This window comes from Gekko japonicus, unplaced genomic scaffold (assembly GCF_001447785.1).
Source record: "Gekko japonicus isolate JY-2015 unplaced genomic scaffold, Gekko_japonicus_V1.1 scaffold6693, whole genome shotgun sequence".
Lineage (NCBI taxonomy): Eukaryota > Metazoa > Chordata > Lepidosauria > Squamata > Gekkonidae > Gekko > Gekko japonicus.
Window position 1 is genome coordinate 1 of NW_015167260.1, and position 19,157 is coordinate 19,157.

The following is a 19,157-nucleotide window of genomic DNA, read 5'->3' on the forward strand; positions in this document are numbered from 1 at the left end:
CTTCTCCGCTTCTCTAAAAGGGGGGGGGAAGCTCTTTGCCACTTAAAGATTCAGACGTCGACTTACAGTCTTTCAAGTGTCCTCATTTCCTCTCGGGTTTTGCCGCTTCACCACTCCGCTCTACCGGTGGCGTTGCTATCCCCCTCATGGGGGCAAGGCACAGTTGGGGCCGTTTGGGGTAAAAGGGGAGAGCCTCAATTCCCGACCTTCTGGTTGGCAAGAGGCTTCTCCCTAGCGCACCCCCTGGTTCGGAGCCCTCCTCTGAGGGCTCCTTAGGATCTCCGCTTGCGCGGGACCCCCCCTGGGCTGTGCTTGGGCGATCCGACTCTGGGAGACGTCCCAAGAGTCGGTCGCCATGCTCGTCGCCGCGGCCGGAACATTAATGAACAAGTTAAAAAGCAGTGGACGAAGTACTGATCCCTGCGGTACCCCGCTGCTTACCACGCTCGACTGAGAAAATTGCCCATTTATACTCACTCTCTGTTTTCTATGAATTAGCCAGTTTTTGATCCACAAAACGACTTGTCCTTTTATCCCATGATTTTTGAGCTTACTTAGGAGCCTTTGATGAGAAACTTTCTCAAAAGCTTTCTGGAAGTCAAGGTAAACAATATCTATTGGATCCCCCTTGTCCACATGTTTGTTCACCCCCTCTAACAGGTTAGTGAGACAAGATCTTCCCTTACAGAATCCATGCTGAGTCTGCTTCAATAGGTTTTGTTAATCTATGTGCCTACCTCAATTTGACTCAGGTCTTTCAACACCCCTCCCGAAATCAGCGGTTCTGGAGTGGGCAAGCACTTCTCATCTTCCACAGTGAAGACAGAGGCAAAAAATGCATTTAGCTTCTCAGCCATTTCCCTATCATCCTTCAGTACTCCTTTTACCCCTTGGTCATCCAAGGGCCCTACTGCCTCCCTGGCTGGTTTCCTGCTTCGAATGTATTTGAAGAAAGTTTTATTGTTAGTCTTTACGTTTTTCACTATATGCTCTTCATATTCCCTTTTTGCCTGCCTGACCACAGACTTGCATTTTATTTGCCATAGCCTGTGTTCCGTTTTATCAGCCTCACTGTGACTAGCTTTCCACCGCTTAAAGGAATCCTTTTTACCTTTCACGGCTTCCATTACTTTGTTAACCATGCAGGCTTTTTCCTATACCTATTTGTGCCTTTCCTAACCTTCGGAATATTTTTTTTCCAGCTTCTAGGATCGGAGTTTTAAATAGTTTCCAAGCTTCCCCAGTGGTTTTGACCCTTTCTACTTTTCCTTTCAGTTTCCTCCCCACATGTCCCCTCATATCAGAGAAGTTACCCCTTTTGAAGTTAAAAGTGGTTGTGTGAGTCTTTTTGGCCAATTCCCTATTTATACAAATGTTGAACTCAACAACATTATGATCACTGTTCCGAAGCGGTGCAATCACTTTTACATTTCTCACCAGATCTTGAGCGTTACTTAGGACCAAATCAAGGATCGCCTCTCCCCTGGTAGGTTCCGTGCTGGGGAGGAGCCAGTGGTTGTGGTGCATGTGGTTTTCCTTGTCGAAGTCAACATACCTTACTGGGGAGAGAAGGAGCCTAGGCTTTCTGGCTCTTCCTGGACTTCTTACAGAGCCCCTAGGCTAAATCTGCTTCCCTGTTCAGTCCATCAGCTATTTCTTTAATATCCTCTCTGTTTTGACAAGGCACAATCAAGTCGTCAATGTAAATAATAACACACTGGCACTATCCATTTTTTATTCTAGTGTACAGGCAAGGTTCAGCTTTCCCTTGCCCAAAGCCTTGCTTCTGCAATAGTCCTGTAATATTGTCACACCAAGCCTTTCCTCTTTGTTTTAGTCCATAGAGTCCTTTGTTGAGTCTGTAAACATAATTTTCTTTTCCTTCGACTCTGATACCTTCAAGTTGTTCCATAAATATTTCTTCAGATAGTTCTCCATTGAGGAATGCAGTCTTTATATCGAGATGCTCTACAATCATGTCTCTTGATTCCTCAACACTAAGAAGTGTTCTGAACATTGCGTGATTAATAACTGGAGTAAATGTTTCAAAGTAGTCAGTCCCATATTCTTGTGAATAGCCTTTGGCTACTAGAAATGCTAGACAATTCTACAGTCCCATCATCTTTATGCTTGATTTTGAACACCCATTTGCATCCAACAGGCTTTCTGTCTGGAGGTAACTTGGTAAGAGTCCATGCTTCTTTCTCATATATGGATAGTATTTCCTGTTCCATTGCTTCAATCCTTCTGTCTCTTTCACTCACAGGTAGGTGGCATACTTCTTTGCAGTTCTTAGGTTCCTTTGCAGATTGTACAGTTTCGCAAGATCCATATTTCTCTTGGTGGTTGTCCTTTAGTGCTTCGTTCTGATTGTCTCACACTGGTTGTGGATTCTGTTGTGGTTTCTGCTGCCTCCTCTGGTGCGGTTCCTGCTTCCCCGTCTGTTCTGGTAGTTTCTTCAGAAGGTGGACCTGCCGGTTCCCCCGTGGTCACCACAGGTAACCATGGAACCAATTCTCCAGGAGCAATCTCAGAACTCTTTAGATCAGTTGCATTGGAAGCACATGGCAGATGACTTTCATCTACATACACAACATTGTGTTCCCCAACTGTGTGATTTTGGGGATTGCAAATCCTGTATCCTTTTCCTAGCTACAAATCCAGTTTCAGCTCTGGGGTCAATTTTTCCCCTCTCTTTTGGTATGTGAGCATACCCTCTGGATCCAAAAGCTTTGATATGCTTCAGTCCAGGCTTCTTCCCAAACCGAGCCTGAAATGGAGTGATTCCTGTTACTTTCAAGGGTACTCTGTTGTGCAAATACACTGTTGTGTTGACAGCCTCACCGCATAGCGTATTTGGTAAGCCTGAATGTATTAGCATAGCTCTACACATATCGTGAATTGTTCTGTTCAGCTTTTCAGAGTCCCTTCAAGTTCTACAAACCTTTTGAATTCTGCATTGCAATATTCTCCACCCCCATCAGTGCGTAATTTTTGGGGTGCGTGGTCCCATAGAATCATACGGCTCGCTGGGTAAGGAAGGGGGGAGGCAATAGCTCAAGTGTAGTTCTTGAGAAGGTGAGGTATTCTTAAATACTAGATATTTTGGAGAAACGTGGAGGCGTGGTTAAAATCAGCCAAGTTTCCTCCTGCAGTCATGTGATATGCCTCCAGCCCTCCCAGATGCTAACAGGATCTCTCTGTTTCTTCCAGCAGAGAATGATCAGAGAAATGAGAAGGGTGAGGAACTTCATCTGCAAATGCCAGACAGAGTAAAAACATGAAGACTTGAAAGAAAACATCAGGATTCAAAATGGACCGATGAGAATGAAAGTCAGTGATATGGCTGAGAAGAGAGATAGCAGACAGTGTAATGTATGTTTTGCAAAGCAGAGAATAAGGAAGGCATGTAAATTCATTAAGTGTGGAAAGTACTTCAGACAATATGTTACCTTCGGCAACATACTTCAGAACTAGATCACCACTCCCTGTATACCAAACAATACATACAGGCAGGAAACCCTTTGGATGCTCAGAGTATGGAAAGAGATTCAATGAAAGTGGCACTCTTCAGAAGCACAAAAGATCCCTCATAGGGGAGAAACCTTTCGAATGCTGTGACTGCGGAAAGAGATTCAATCACTGTACCACTCTTCAACAACATCAGGGAACCCACACATGGGAGAAACAGTTTGGATGCTCAGAATGTGGAAAGAGATTCAGTACAAATGGCAATCTTCAACGGCATCAGAGAACCCACACCGGGGAAAAACCTTTCGCATGCTCAGAGTGTAGAAAGAGATTCAGTCAGCTTACCAGTCTTCAGCTGCATCAAAGAACCCACACAGGAGAGAAACCTTTTGAATGCTCAGATTGTGGAAAGAGATTCAGTTGGAGTGTCAGTCTTCAGAGGCACCAAAGAACCCACACAGGGGAGAAAACTTTTGAATGCTTAGAGTGTGGAAAAAGATTTAGTCAGAGTGGCAGTCTTCAGCGGCATCAGAGAATCCACACAGGGGAGAAACCTTTTGAGTGCTCAGAGTGTGGAAAGAGATTTAATATTAGTGGCAATCTTCAAAAGCATCAGAGAACCCACACAGGAGAGAAACATTTTGAATGCTCAGAGTGTGGAAAGAGATTCAGTGAGAGTCGCAATTTTCAGCAGCATCAGAGAACCCACACAGGAGGGAAACCTTTTGAATGCTCAGAGTGTGGAAAGAGATTCAGATCAAATGGCCGTCTTCAGCAGCATGAGAGAACCCACACAGGAGAGAATCCTTTTGAATGTTCAGAGTGTGGAAAAAGATTCAGTCAGACTCGCAATTTTCAGCAGCATCAGAGAACCCACACAGGAGAGAAACCTTTTGAATGCTCAGAGTGTGGAAAAAGATTCAGTTCAAATGGCTGTCTTCAGCAGCATCAGAGAACTCACACAGGAGAGAAACCTTTTGAATGCTCAGAGTGTGGAAAGAGATTCAGGTCAAATGGCCATCTTCAGCAGCATCAGATAATCCACACAGGAGAGAAACCTTTTGAATGCTCAGAGTGTGGAAAGAGATTCAGGTCAAATGGCCATCTTCAGCAGCATCAGATAATCCACACAGGAGAGAAACCTTTTGAATGCTCAGAGTGTGGAAAGAGATTCAGGTCAAATGGCCATCTTCAGCAGCATCAGATAATCCACACAGGAGAGAAACCTTTTGAATGCTCAGAGTGTGGAAAGAGATTCAGGTCAAATGGCCATCTTCAGCAGCATCAGATAATCCACACAGGAGAGAAACCTTTTGAATGCTCAGAGTGTGGAAAGAGATTCAGGTCAAATGGCCATCTTCAGCAGCATCAGATAATCCACACAGGAGAGAAACCTTTTGAATGCTCAGAGTGTGGAAAGAGATTCAGGTCAAATGGCCATCTTCAGCAGCATCAGATAATCCACACAGGAGAGAAACCTTTTGAATGCTCAGAGTGTGGAAAGAGATTCAGGTCAAATGGCCATCTTCAGCAGCATCAGATAATCCACACAGGAGAGAAACCTTTTGAATGCTCAGAGTGTGGAAAGAGATTCAATTCAAATGGCCATCTTCAACAGCATCAGAGAGCACACAGAGGGCAGAAATCTTTTGAATGCACAGTGTCCGAGTCTGGCATCACTAGACCTTGACAAAGGAGCCACCCCATGATAGGCAATGTGACCCCAGCAAAGGAGTTGAACCCTGTTCAACCAAGCTCACTGATACGTCATCAGCCCATCCGCCTCCCTTACACTAGCAGTCGCTCTGGTCCCAGATGGCCAAATGAGCGGATGGGTAACAGGTAATAGCATGGGCCATGGAAGAGCTGATGACAAACTTCAGTGGTGGCTAGCTGGGAGGCAGCATTTAGGGGGAGAGGAGCAGGAAGTGGCCAGAGCCCCAGGAGGCTGCAGAAAGCCAGGGTGGAGGCAGAATCCTGGGAGATGCCAGGCCTGGTGGGAGGGTGTGCCCCCTTGCCTCAGAGAGCCACTCCCCAGCCTACGTTGTCCAGCTGGGTCTGGCAGAGAAGGTGGAAGTGTGGGGGTGGGGAACTCCACCCAGCTGGGCTCCGGGGGCCACCTGGTCCGGGTGAGCAAGCACCATGCTGAGGGCTGGGAGAGTCTGTGGGTGGGGTCCTGTGGGCTCCAAGGGAATGGGCGTGAAGGATGGGAGCCAATAGAAGGACAGAGGAAGGTCGGTGCAGAAAGGAAAGCAGGGAGGGATAAGAGGGGAGCTCCGTCAGCAGGCCGGAGATGACAGCCAGCAGCATGGAGAGCCAAAAATAGCTGCACATTGCTTGAAGGGGAAGAGGACATGGGTGTGAGAAGACCCCTCCCCTCCCCAGTCTGAGGCCATAGAGACCCCTTTAGGACACCAGGTGCCACGACGGAAGGTGCTGCAATCTGAAGCGTGCAGGTCGGGCGTGACACTGTGTGTGTGGAAAGCGATTCAGTCAGAGTGGCCATCCTGAATTTCATCGAGGAACCCACACAGGGCAGAACCCATGGAACTGCTTAGCCCCTGAAAAGAGCCTTTTCTCCTATTTCACACCTAAAAGACATCTGCAGACCGTGTAAAGATTTCTTGTATATTGTTGTAAAAAGCTTGAATCTACACAGAAGCCTTACCCTAACCAGGGGGAAATGTTACAAGTGCTCAGACCGTGGAAAGAACTTTAGCCATGTTGAAAACCTCAAAAAGATCGCACAGGGAAGAAAATAAGGTTGGGTAATGGGCTCGAAGGATTCGCTGATCTTTTCTTTAGCAACGAGGAGCCCCCCCCCCCCCCCAGGAGAATAACCTCATCAATGCTCAGTGTATGGCAGGAGCTCGAGACACAGATCTTACTTTCATGTTCCTTAGAGAATCCATACCAAGTTGAAAATTTCGTATAGTTGGTTCTGATGAGGTTCAGAAAGGCTGAGAACATAGATACACAAAGGGCACACTGAAGATAGGACAGTAACAAGAGACGGATGGCTCCTAGCTGGATGCTGTAGAGACTTCGTGAAGCTCCCCTAGGGCTGAAGCCATTAATCTCTTACAAAAGGAAAAGGTGTCCGTTAACACAGCAACTCAGTAAGCTGTAAGGGGTCACTGCCCCCCAGTGCTCCCTCTGAGCTATGGGGGAAAGCTGACAGGAGATAAAAAGTCTCTGATTCAGGATGGCTCCTGTCAAAGAGATGAAGGGGTAGCTGTTACTTTTCTACAGGGAAATGGACTGGAATTGTCCACTGAGACTGTGGCTAACAATGTGGACTGCCTGGCAAGGCCTCGAGGCAGCAGCAGGAGGAAGGTTGCGGGCCTAAAATGCCTGGGAAATTATAGATGTTTATATACAAATGCTAGAAGTGTCCGACTGCGGCTAACGAGTTGGAATGCCTGGTGCTGGGAGGGAGATAGACATTGTGGGTATTTCAGAAACTTGGTGGGGTGAGGAAAATCAGTGGGATACGGTGATTCCTGGTTATAAATTATATTGGAAGGATGGGGGGGGGAAGGGCTGGAGGTGGGGTGGCTCTGTATGTCTGAGAGGGTATACACTCCAGTAAGACTGAGAGGGTAAGAGAACTGGATTCGCTTCTGGAAATTCTATGGGTTGAAATAGTGGGCCCAAAAGGAAACTTAACACTGGGGGTTTGTTATCGCCCGCCAGATCAAAAGATAGTGGAGGATTATAAAATGATGAATGAATTAAAGATAGCAGCTAGACAAAATAACTGTGTCGTTATTATGTCGTTGTTAAGAGATGGCTGATGGGTGAGCAATTAGTTGCTATTCAACCATGAATAGAGTCTCTTGATTAGATTTGTAGGTAGCTGGAAGAGGGGGGAGAGAGGTTGCCTACATGTGCTGGAAGAAGCTCCTAATGGCGTCTGGAGTTCTCTGTCCTCATGATTTCCATGGCATGGCATCTGAGGCTTGGTGAAGGCTTATGGAACTGCTTCATCTCACAGCAGGCAAGATGGCTGGTGACTCTGGACTATCACTGTGGCAGCAACACTAAAGGAAGGCGTCCCTTTCTCAGGTGTGCAGTCTCAACAGGTATTCTCAGGTCTCCATGTTGTACAGTCCCTTTGCACAGTTCATATTCCATAAAAACACATTGATAGGCTTGCCTGGCAACAGCGGTTCCTCAGTGGAACAGGCTTCCTTGGGAGCGGGCGGGCTCTGCTTCTTTGGAGGTTTTCAAACAGAGGCTAGATGGCCATCTGGCAACCATGCTGATTCTATGCACTTAAGCAGATCATGAGACAGAGGGCAGGAAAGGTTACATCAATGCTTAGTTCTTGTGGCCCTTTCTTACATGCCCAGGTAAATGCTAATTGCCACATTGGAGTCAGGAAGCCATTTTTCTCCAGGCCAGTTTGGCCAGGGATCCTGGAGGTTTTGGGTCATCTTCTGGGTGTGGAACAGCGGTCACTGCGGGTGTGGAGGGGGAGGTATTTCTGAAATCCCTGCATTGTGCAGGGATTGGACTAGATGACCCTGGAGCTGCCTTCCAACTCTATGATTCCATGTAGTAGATAACTCACTGAAACTGTCGAGACAGTATGCGACTGCAATAAAAAAGGCCCGCACTATGCTTGGGTTTATTAGGAAGGGAACTGAAAACAAATCAGCCAGTACCATAATGCCCCTGTATAAATCAATGGTGCAATCTCATTTGGAATACTGTGTGCAGTTCTGGTCACCACACCTCAGAAAGAAGAAAAAGAGATTGTATTTATACCCCGCACTTCACTCGGAGTCTCAGAGTGGCTTACAAACTCCTTTCCCTTCCCCTCCCCACAACAGACATCCTCTTCCAAGATCAGCTCTGAAAGAACTATGGCTTGCCCAAAGTCATCCAGCAGCTGCAAGTGGAGGAATGGGGAATCAAACCCAGTTCTCCCAGATTAGAGTCTGCACATTTAACTAGTACACCAAACACGGGTATTATAGCATTGGGAAAAGTACAGAAAAGGGCAACTAGAACGATAAAGATGTTGGAACACTTTCCCTATGAAGAAAGGTTAAAGCGCTTGGGCCTCTTTAGCTTGGAGAAACGACGACTGAGGGGTGACATGATCGAGGTTTACAAGATTATGCTTGGGATAAAGCAGGTAGAGAAAGAAGTACTTTTCTGCCTCTCTCACAATACAAGAACTCGTGGGCACTCCATGAAATTTCTGAAAGGTCCGGTTAGAACAGATAAAAGGAAGTCCTTCTTCACCCAAAGAGTGATTAACACATGGAATTCACTGCCACAGGAGGTGGTGGCAGCTACAGGCATGGACGGCTTCAAGAGGGGATTGGTCTATCAGTGGCTATTAGCCACGAGGGATAGATAGGAACTCTCAGGCTGGGGCAAATGAGAGTATTCTTGGTGCTTGAGGGGGGGGGCAACAGTGGGAGGGCTTCTAATGTCCTGGCCCCACTGCTGGACCTCCTGATGCCCCCTGGTATTTTTGGCCACTGTGTGACAGAGTGTTGGACTGGATGGGCCTTTAGCCTGATCCAACACTGGGTTCTCTTATGTTCTTATGAGGCCTGTGAGCAAAAATCCTACTTTGTGAGCTCCTGGCATTAAAGTTGTGAGCAGGTGATTTGGCTACTGCATAAATTAGTTTGCTCTGGAGCCATCCTTCCTGAGTTAGACAAAAAGATGTGAGCTGGAGGCTAAAAAACTGTGAGCTAGCTCACACTAGTTCAACTTAAGAGGGAACACTGACCACCATTACCACCCTTCACAACACTCAGTATTGTGGAATGGACCGGTATAGTTGTTGTTAGCCTGTGTGGTGTCTAGGCTAAGCCATTGCTTACTAGAGGGGATCTTTTGAATTTTACTCTGGGAAAGAAATCACCAGGGGAAAGACAGAACTAAACACCCGGTTCATAATTTTATAAGATTTTATTAGTACTTACGCTCTTACAAAGATTCTCTGTCTGTAATCACATTCAGTATTCTCAAATGCATCTCTCAACAGGAAGAAATGCACTGAAGACCTGTAACATGGCTTGTCCCAAATCCTTCATATTTTTACTGCAACTTAATGCTCCCTCTGTCAATCTAACTCACATCAGAGCATTAAGTGGCAGTAAAAATATGAAGAGTGAAAGGTCTCCTCTGATGAAACTTTAAGCGAAACAATCCAATGAACGCTGCACCGTCATTAAGAAAGTTTTGAGACCATTTTGCTTCAAAGGAAACAACTTTAATGATTTGTTATACACTGAACACATTAAAGAATGTATATTTTTCAATTCTTTAAACCACAACGTCTTTATTATACCACGGTTGTTTTCCTAACGAACTACAGCCAGTCCCGTGATCTCTCTTCCTTCGACACAACATATCATCTTCGGCAGAAAAAGTTCGTCAATGTCAGCTAGCTGCCATATTTTATGTGTATATGTCCTTTCCTGACTGTGGCGCTACGGCGCATGCTTGCTCGCTGGCTTTGCTCACTTGCTGTAAACAGCGATAGGGAGGCGCTCCTGAGACCGTGCGAACTGGCGCTGCCAGACTGGGTTATCTGACTAACCTTGAGGAAGAGGGAGGGCTTGCGTTCCACCGTTGGTGTGAATCTTTCTGCTCTCCTGAGGCATGGAGACTCTCCCGTTCATTATGTAACCTCCCGCCGGGCGAATTCCCCCGTGCGCACTTGGATTTCATTTGCTTAGCCATTTGCAGCATCACGCTGTATGAAGGGATGCATTTGCCCCATAGTCATTCCTAACAATATCACTGTAGATCATGGCAACGGACCTGTAATCTTATAAAGCATAACGTTTCCCTGGAATCGTGTGTGGAGATTTATTTGCTGTTGAGCCTGACAGTCAATAAACAGGATTTGTGTGAGCTGTTCTGATACACGGATTGCCTGGGTCTGATTACAGACATGCAGGGCAGTACACGTGTATGAGGGTCTTTTATACTCTTAGGTATATGAGGGTCAAATTGCGAGATACCAATGGAAGGACAAGACCTTTTGATTCAATAAATAGGAGTTTTATTGTATCTAAATGCAAAGTTCACACTATTCACTCACGTACCAGGTAAACCAGACTGTGTGTTTTCTGTGCTTGTGGTGTGAGTTTTTTAATGAGTTGGAATTCATTAAACGTGTCAAAGGATAGTGTGGCAATCATCTACAGAGTTCTGAATAAGAAATCCTCTTCCAGATGCTTGAATTTCGCACCTTCTGCCCTCATTCATGATGTGGGTCAGTTAAGTTCAAGAGCCAGAGTGTTGGGTTATGGCTTGGTGGGTCTGGGCTCAAGTCCACAGTAGGCCTGGAAGCTCTTGGGGTGCCTTTTAGCCAGTCATATTTTCAGCCTAACATACCATGCAAGACAGGTGTAAAGATTAAACCCGTTTCATTTTATTTAACAGTCATACACTGTAAAAGGAGAACGCAATTTAAGAATTAAAAATCACAGTATAACAGAAATTTGCCACATCCACAATGCAACATTTACAAAGACTATTGAAGAGTAATCTCAATCTTCAGGTGTCAGAGAAGGCTGAATATTTGTGTAGCCATTTTCTTCTAAAGTTTTATCTGGCGGCATCATGCTTTGGACAGTCAAAGAAGGTATGAGACAAGGAGTCATCCTACTGTCAATGAATCTTTGTGGAGGAGGTGTCTTCGAACAGATGTGTCTGATTGGTGCGGACATCTCAGGACTTCCGAATATATTTATGTACCAGTGGGAATCCGCTAGGACTTGTGGGATGCATCTCATTTCTCCCTCCCCCACTCCAGAAGCCCTCTCACTCAGTCTTCCCTCTAAGCTGAGCTAGTGTGAGCTAGCTCAGAGTTTTTTAGCCTCCGGTTCACACATTTTTGTCCTAGCTCAGGAAGGAGCCGAATCGCTCGCTCACAGCTTTAATGCCGGTAGCTCACAAAGGAGAATTTTTGCTCACAAGACTCCACAGCTTAGAGGGAGCGTTGCTCCCACTGTGGCCCCTTCAGTACCAAGAAGACAGAGCATCACTGCCCCAGACAGAGTGTTCCATCTATACCTTGTGGCTAATAGCCACTGATGGACCTCTGGAGCGCGTGCAGAAAAAACAATGAGGATGACTGAGGGCCTGGAGACCAAGCCCTATGAGGAAAAGCTGAGACACTTGGGAATGTTCAGTCTGGAGAAGAGGTTGGAGGGGGGGGACACATGATTACTCTCTAAGTATTTACAGGGCTGTCACTTAAAGGAGGGCATGGAGCTGTTCCTGTTGGCAGCGGAGGATAGGACTCACAATAATGGATACGGGCTGGATATTAGGAAAACCTTTTTTTATGGTAAGAGTTATGTAACAGTGGAATCAGCTGCCTTGGGAGGTGGTGAGCTCGCCCTCCCTGGCAGTCTTTAAGCAGTGGCTGGACAAACCCTTGTCAGGGATGCTCTAGGGCTGATCCTGCAATGAGCAGGGGGTTGGACTAGATGGCCTCTAGGGTCCCTTCCAACTCTGATTCTCTGATGTGCCGATCCGTCCCCTCTTGACTCTGTCTATGCTTGTACCTGCCACCGCTTCCTATGGCAGCGAATTCCATGTGTCCATTACTCTGGGTGAAATAGGAATTCCTTTTATTTCTTGTAAACCTACAGCCCATCAATTTCATTGCGTGCCCAAGAGTTCTTGTGTTGTGAGAAAGGGAGAAACATACGTCTTTCTCTACCTTCTCTAGCCCGCGCATAGTTTTGTGAACTTCTATCATATCACCCGCTCAGCTGTCGTTTCTCCAAGCTAAAGAGCCCTAACCGCTTTAACCTTTCTTCATAGGGAAAGTGTTCCATCCTCGTCAACATTTTAGTCACACTTTTTTGCATCTTTTCCAATGCTATAATATCCTTTCTGAGGGGCAATGACCAGAACTGTACACAGGATTCCAAATGTGGCTTCACCATAGATTTACAGGGGCATTATGATACTGGCTGATTTGTTCTCAATTCCCTTCCTATTACTCCCCAGCATAGCATTTGCCTTTTTTATTGCAGTCACGCACTGAGTCAACATTTTTCAGTGAGTTACCTACCGTGACTCCAAGATCTCTCTCCTGGTCAGCTACCGCCAGTTCGGACCCCAGCAATATGTATTTATAACTGGGACTATTGGCTCCAGTGTGAACTCAGGGATTGGACGATTAATAAATCTAATCCATAAGTAAATAAAATCACTTTGCACTTGCTCACATTGAACCCCATTTGCCACGTTGACGCCCACTCGCCCATCCTCAACAGATCCCTCTGCAGTGCTTCACAGTCCTCATCTGCAAACTTAGCCACCTGAAATACCAGGGTTGTGACAAAGAGGCGGACAACGGGAAACCACCTTTGAGCGTCTCTTGCCTTGAAAACCCTACGGGGACGCCATAAATTGGCTGTAACTTGACAGCAAAAACAACAAGTACAGTTTAGTATACATGGCAGTCCCTACGAACTTCTCCAAGTGACTTTGTGAATCATTTCGGACAGTGCTGCCCTCTTGTGGAAGGGTGGGAGACTTCCTGACCTCCTCAGGCAGGACGTTCCACAACGTGGGGGCCTCGAAGAAGAAGAAGGCAGGCCAACGGGGGGAGTGGCTGATTCTGCCCAGGTGTGGGGTGGGACCTGCAGAGGTCCATGGTCAGATGAGGGAAGCAGTCATGGCAGAGCGTCAGGGGGAGACCATCTTGCAGGTAGGAGGTTTCAAGGCTATGAAGGGCTTTGTGGGTTGGCCACTCCCGTAAACTCAGCCCGGTAACTGTTGGACAGCCAGTAGAGTAACTGCAAAATGGGAGTAATGGGCACACTCCATCTAGGTGTCAATAACACTTGCATGGTGGCATTCGGCACCAACTGGAGTTCCCAAATTCCTTTTGAGGAGAGACTCACATACATGCCATGCAGTACAGCAACCCAGTCTTGATACCACCATGAGATGGATCCAGGTGACCAGATCACCTGTATTAAGGTAAGGCTAGGCTGGTGCTGGAGAAGACTCTTGAGAGTCCCCTGGACTGCAAGGAGATCCAATCAGTCAATCCTCAAAGATATCGACCCTGACTGTTCCCTGGAAGACCAGATACTGAAGCTGAAGCTCAAATACTTTGGCCACCAAATGAGAAAGGAGAAGACCCTGATGCTGGGAAAGATTGAAGGTCGAAGAAGAAGGGGATGGCAAAGGATGAGATGGTCTTTACTTTTCCTTTCCGTTTCCTCATTTGAGAGAAGTTACCCCTTTTAAAGTTATACAATCATATAATCATAGAATGTTAGAGTTGGAAGGGACCTCGCAGGTCATCTAGTCCAACCCCCTGCATACCTACATACCCACAACATATCCGGAAGATGGTCATCCAGCCTCCGCTTGAAAATGTCCAACGAAGGAGCATCCACCACCTCCCAAGGCAGTCTGTTCCACTGCTCAACCACTCTTACAGTCAGGAAGTTTCAGGATGGCCTCTCCCCTGGTAGGCTGTGACCATCTGCTCCATAGCACAGTCATTGAGAGTGTCTAGAAACTCAATCTCTTTTTCCTAACTTGAACACATATTGACCCAATCAATGTGTGGGTAGTTAAAATCACCTATTACGACACAGTTATTTTGTCTAGCTGCTATTTTTAATTCATTCATCATTTTATAATCCTCCTCTATCTTTTGATCTAGTGGGCAATAACAAACTCCCGGTGTTAAGCTTCCTTTTGGGCCCACTATTTCAACCCATAGCATTTCCAGAAGTGAATCCAATTCTCTTAACGTCTCAATCTTACTGGATTGTATCACCCTCTCAGACATACAGAACCACTCCACCCCCACCCCTTCCCCCGCATCCTTCCAATATAATGTATAACCAGAAATCACCGTATCCCACTGATTTTCCTCATCCCACCAAGTTTTTGAAATACCCACAATGTCTATTTCCCCCCCAACACCAGGCATTCCAATTCCCCAATTTTACCTTGGACACTTCTAGCATTTGTATATAATCATCTATATTTTCCCAGGCATTTTAGGCCTACAACCTTTTTCCTGCTTCCTCAAGACTTTGCCAGGCATTCCACATCATTAGTCACAGTCTCAGAGGACAACTCCAATCCATTTCCCTGTAGAAAAGTAACAGCTATGCCTTCATCTCTTTGAGATGAGCCATCCCGAACCAGAGGTTCTTCATCCCCTATTGGCTTTCCCACATAGCTTAGAGGGAGTATTGGAGGGGGTTAACATAAGAACGTAAGAACAATGGCTCATCCAGTCCAACACTCTGTCAAACAGTGGCCAAAAGTACCACATGGCATCAGGAGGTCCAGCAGTGGGGCCAGGACACTAGGAGCCCGTCCACTGTTGCCGCCCCAAGCTCGAAGACTACAGAGCATCACTAGCCCCAGACCGAGAGTTCCTATCTATACCTCGTGGCTAATAAGGCTAAGAGTTGACCCCTTAGAGCTTACTGAGTTGTTGTGTTAGGGGACACCTTTTCTTTTCAAGCCAAATTAATACTACTGCCAGAATGCTTTGGCTTTCAAAGTGGCAAAACCCCCAAAAACCTCACAGCAGGTTGGACTGAGGAGGGATTAGGGTTCAGAAATGCCTCTCTAGAATGGCTTGTCAGATAAAAATATCTGTGAATTAAAGATGTCAGCTGATCACACTATCGTTATGCCGACAGAAGAGAGGCCGTACATATCAGTTACCCTCAACTTGCCTATTCCTTCATAGGATTTGGGAAAGGAACTGCTTTTGCCAGTTTTGAAGGTGTGAAAGATAACCTGAAGTAGCGAGTTTCACAGAGGAGGGCAAATACTAAAAGGGCCCTCTTTTGTGTAACTACATTCTCGGCCTTTCTGAACCTCATCAGAACCAGCTACAGGGAAGTTTCGCCTTCCTATGGATTCTCTGAGGAACATGAAAGTCAGATCTGTGCCTCAGGATCTTGCCACACACTGAGGATCAATGAGGTCGATGGGCTGATGACATATCAGCGAGCTTGGCGAGACAGGGTAGGCCTCCTTCGCTGGGATGACGTTGCCAGCCATGAGAGCTTATCTTGCCGTGGCGCCTTCAGTAGAGTCCGGCGATGCTGGGCCTGGACACTGAGGATTCAAACGGTTTCTTCCCTCTGTGTGTTCTCTGATGCTGTTGAAGATGGCCATTTGAACTGAATCCCTTTCTGCACTCTTAACATTCAAAGGGTTTCTCCCCTGTGTGGGTTCTTTGATGCTTCTGAAGACTGCCACTCTGACTGAATCCCTTTCCGCACACTGAACATTGAAAAGGTTTCTCCCCTGTGTGGGTTCTTTGATGCTTCTGAAGACTGCCACTCTGACTGAATCCCTTTCCACACTCTGAGCATTCAAAAGGTTTCTCCCCTGTGTGGGTTCTTCGGTGCTTCTGAAGAGTGCCACTTTCACTGAATCTCTTTCCACACTCTGAGCATTCAAAAGGTTTCTCCCCTGTGTGGATTCTTTGATGCTTTTGAAGAAAGCTACTCCTATTGAATCTCTTTCCACACTCTGAGCACTCAAAAGGTTTCTCCCCTGTGTGGATTCTCTGATGCTGCTGAAGACCACCACGTTGAGTGAATCCCTTTCCACACTCTGAGCATTCAAAAGGTTTCTCCCCTCTGTGGGTTCTTTTATGATACTGAAGACTGCTACTGTGACTGAATCCCTTTCCGCACTCTGAGCATTCAAAAGGTTTCTCCCCTCTGTGGGTTCTTTGATGATACTGAAGACTGCTACTGTGACTGAATCCCTTTCCACACTCTGAGCATTCACAAGGTTTCTCCGCTGTGTGGGTTCTTTGGTGCCTCTGAAGACTGCCACTGTGACTGAATATCCTTCTGCACTCTGAGCATTCAAAAGGTGTCTCTCCTGTGTGGGTTCTTTGATGATATTGAAGACTGCTACTGTGACTGAATCTCTTTCCACACTCTGAGCATTCAAAAGGTTTCTCCCCTGTGTGTGTTCTCTGATGCTGTTGAAGACTGCCACGCTGACTGAACCTTCTTCCACAATCTGAGCATTCAAAAGGTTTCTCTCCTATGTGGATTCTCTGATGCTGCTGAAGATGGTCACTCCGACTGAATCTCTTTCCACACTCTGAGCATTCAAAGGGTTTCTCCCCTGTGTGGATTCTCTGATGCTGCTGAAGACTGCCACGCTGACTGAACCTTTTCCCACACTCTGAGCATTCAAAAGGTTTCTCTCCTGTGTGGGTTCTCTGATGGTTCTGAAGATTGCCACTAATACTGAATCTCTTTCCACACTCTGAGCATTCAAAAGTTTTCTCCCCTCTGTGGGTGGTTTGATGATATTGAAGATGACCACTCTGACTGAATGAGCTTTCAAAAGGTTTCTCTCCTGTGTGGGTTCTCTGATGCTGTTGAAGATGGCTGCTAAGACTGAATCTCTTTCCGCACTCTGAACATTCAAATGTTTTCTCGCTTCTATGTATTCTTTGGTACAGAAGGAGCTGTGATCTATTTCTGAAGTACTTTCCGCTTTTAATGAATTTACCTGCCTTCATTATCCTCTGCTTTGCAAAACGTACATTACGCTGTCTGCCATCTCTCTTCTGAACCATATGACTGACTTTCATTCTTATTGGTCCACCTCGATTCCTGATGTTTTCATTCAAGTCTTCATTTTTATCTCTATCTGACATTTGCAGATGAAGTTCCTCACCCTCCTCATTCCTCTGATCAGCCTCTGCTGGAATAAACAGAGAGATCCTATTTGCAACTGGGGGTGCTGGTAAGGTTCAAAAGCATATTATGTGACTGCTGTTGGAAAGGATTGACAGTCCTTTGGCCTCATCCAGCTTGGCTGACCGTAACCACCCCTCCTCCTTTCCCCTCACTACCTGGGATTTAAGGATATCTCACCCCCTCAAGAACTACAGCTGAGCTCTTGCCAAAAAGGAGTTTCTGAGACTCCAGATTTCAGGCCCCCAGAAGGCCTCCCTCCTTCCTTACCTAGAGGGCTGTATAATGGTATGAAACCAAATGTTGCTCAAAAGTGAATCAGAAATCGCCTTTGCCTGTTCCATTGACATAACCATGAAGGATACTCACTCTCAGCCTGCTCCTCTGGAAAGGAAATATGCTCTTGGGATCCTCTTGAGGAACTCTCCAGCCTTTCTTTGGATTCAAGGCTGCTGTCTGTCTGAACCGTAGTCTCTCTTATGCTTCTGGCTTCTTTCACAGGGAGAGAGAGAGAGAGAAAGCGATCGTTCTTACATGGGGAAGGAAAGATATTCAGAAGTAAAAATTCTTCTGGAAGGACGGAACTATGGTCAAGATCAAAGCCCACCATCCCAATCAGTCCAAGGGGAATGGAACCCTGGGGGAAAACACGCTAGTTCCCCCAAGGAGTAACGTGGTTATTTAGTGGCCTGGTCTGACTTGCAGGGTTTTCATCATTTGAGTCTTCCTGCAGCTAACATCCTGCTCTTTTTCAAGGTCAGACTCCAGAATGTGGCAATTGGTTAATCGTGAGAACCTGCGTCCAGTCGTGTAACCAGGAGGGAGGGGGGATTAAGAGGATGCTGAAAGCCTCTGGAATTTCCATCAAGGAGGACCCATGTTGATTGGGTCATTAGGACCACCTGGCCATAGAGAGGAAGAAAGTATAATACGGGTACAGACCAGAGGGACAGCGGGCTAACTTTATGCTCATGCCAAGGTAGTACGGCTTGATATTTTCTTCCTTCATCACTATGAATAGTTTTCTGTAGACTCACTGAGGCTTCAGCTGGAATCCTTATTCCGCAACATGAGGTGACGCTGAATACCAAGTATTTCATGTACTAGATAGAAGAGTTAGCTTTTCTTGGTTTTCTGCTGCTGAGGTGCAGAAACTGTGCCGTTTAGAGACGTCTTATTTTTCAAACCTTTATATAGATTTAATAATGGGACCGCTTTACCTGTGTGCTCTCTCCTCGTGAACCCACTGAACAGGGTAGTGCTCTCAGGTACAAAGAGAAGTGACCCAGGAGGACCCAGGCTTCGGTCCTTGAATGGATCGCTTCCACATCACAGTCAGACCGGATGTTTAATAATCCCATCCAGGGGGCAGGGTGTGTTGTAAAGGCTGACAGCAGAAAAATGAGGATCTGGTCTCTTTCAGAGTCTTTCTGAGAGCCTCTCATCCCCACCCATCTTTGCCTCAGGCCAGGAGACACCTTCTCTGGCTCGGGTGACAGCCACCCCTCTGGCCTCACTGGCCCCTGGGCAAGCACACACACATGAGCAACACGTGAAGCTGCCTTCTACTGAATCGGGCCCTTGGTCCACTGAAGTCAGCGTTGTCAGCTCAGTCTGGCCACGGCTCTCCAGGGTCTCAGGAAGAGGTTGTTCACATCCCCTCCTACCTGATCCTTCTAACTGGATGCGCTGCCAGGGTTTGAACCTGGGACCTTCTGCATGACAAGCAGATGCTCTGACAGTGAGCCACAACCCCTCCCCAAGTAGCGGGACAGGCCTCATAACCGTGTGTCGCTATTCAATATTTTGATTCATGCCTTTGGCACCTATGAAAGAATCCTTACCCAGAAAGGCCACATTCTCGCAGTTCTCCCGCATGACTTCCCTGTACAGAGCTCTTTGTCCCGGATCCAGCAGGGCCCACTCTGCCACGGTGAAATACACGGCCACCTCCTCAAAGGAAAAGGG

The 19,157-nt window shown here is 46.6% G+C and overlaps 1 pseudogene; it reads right to left on the minus strand.

The window, feature by feature from the left end:
* Positions 1–15,544: 15,544 nt before the first annotated feature.
* Positions 15,545–16,819, minus strand: LOC107112120 (annotated as a pseudogene).
* Positions 16,820–19,157: the final 2,338 nt, after the last annotated feature.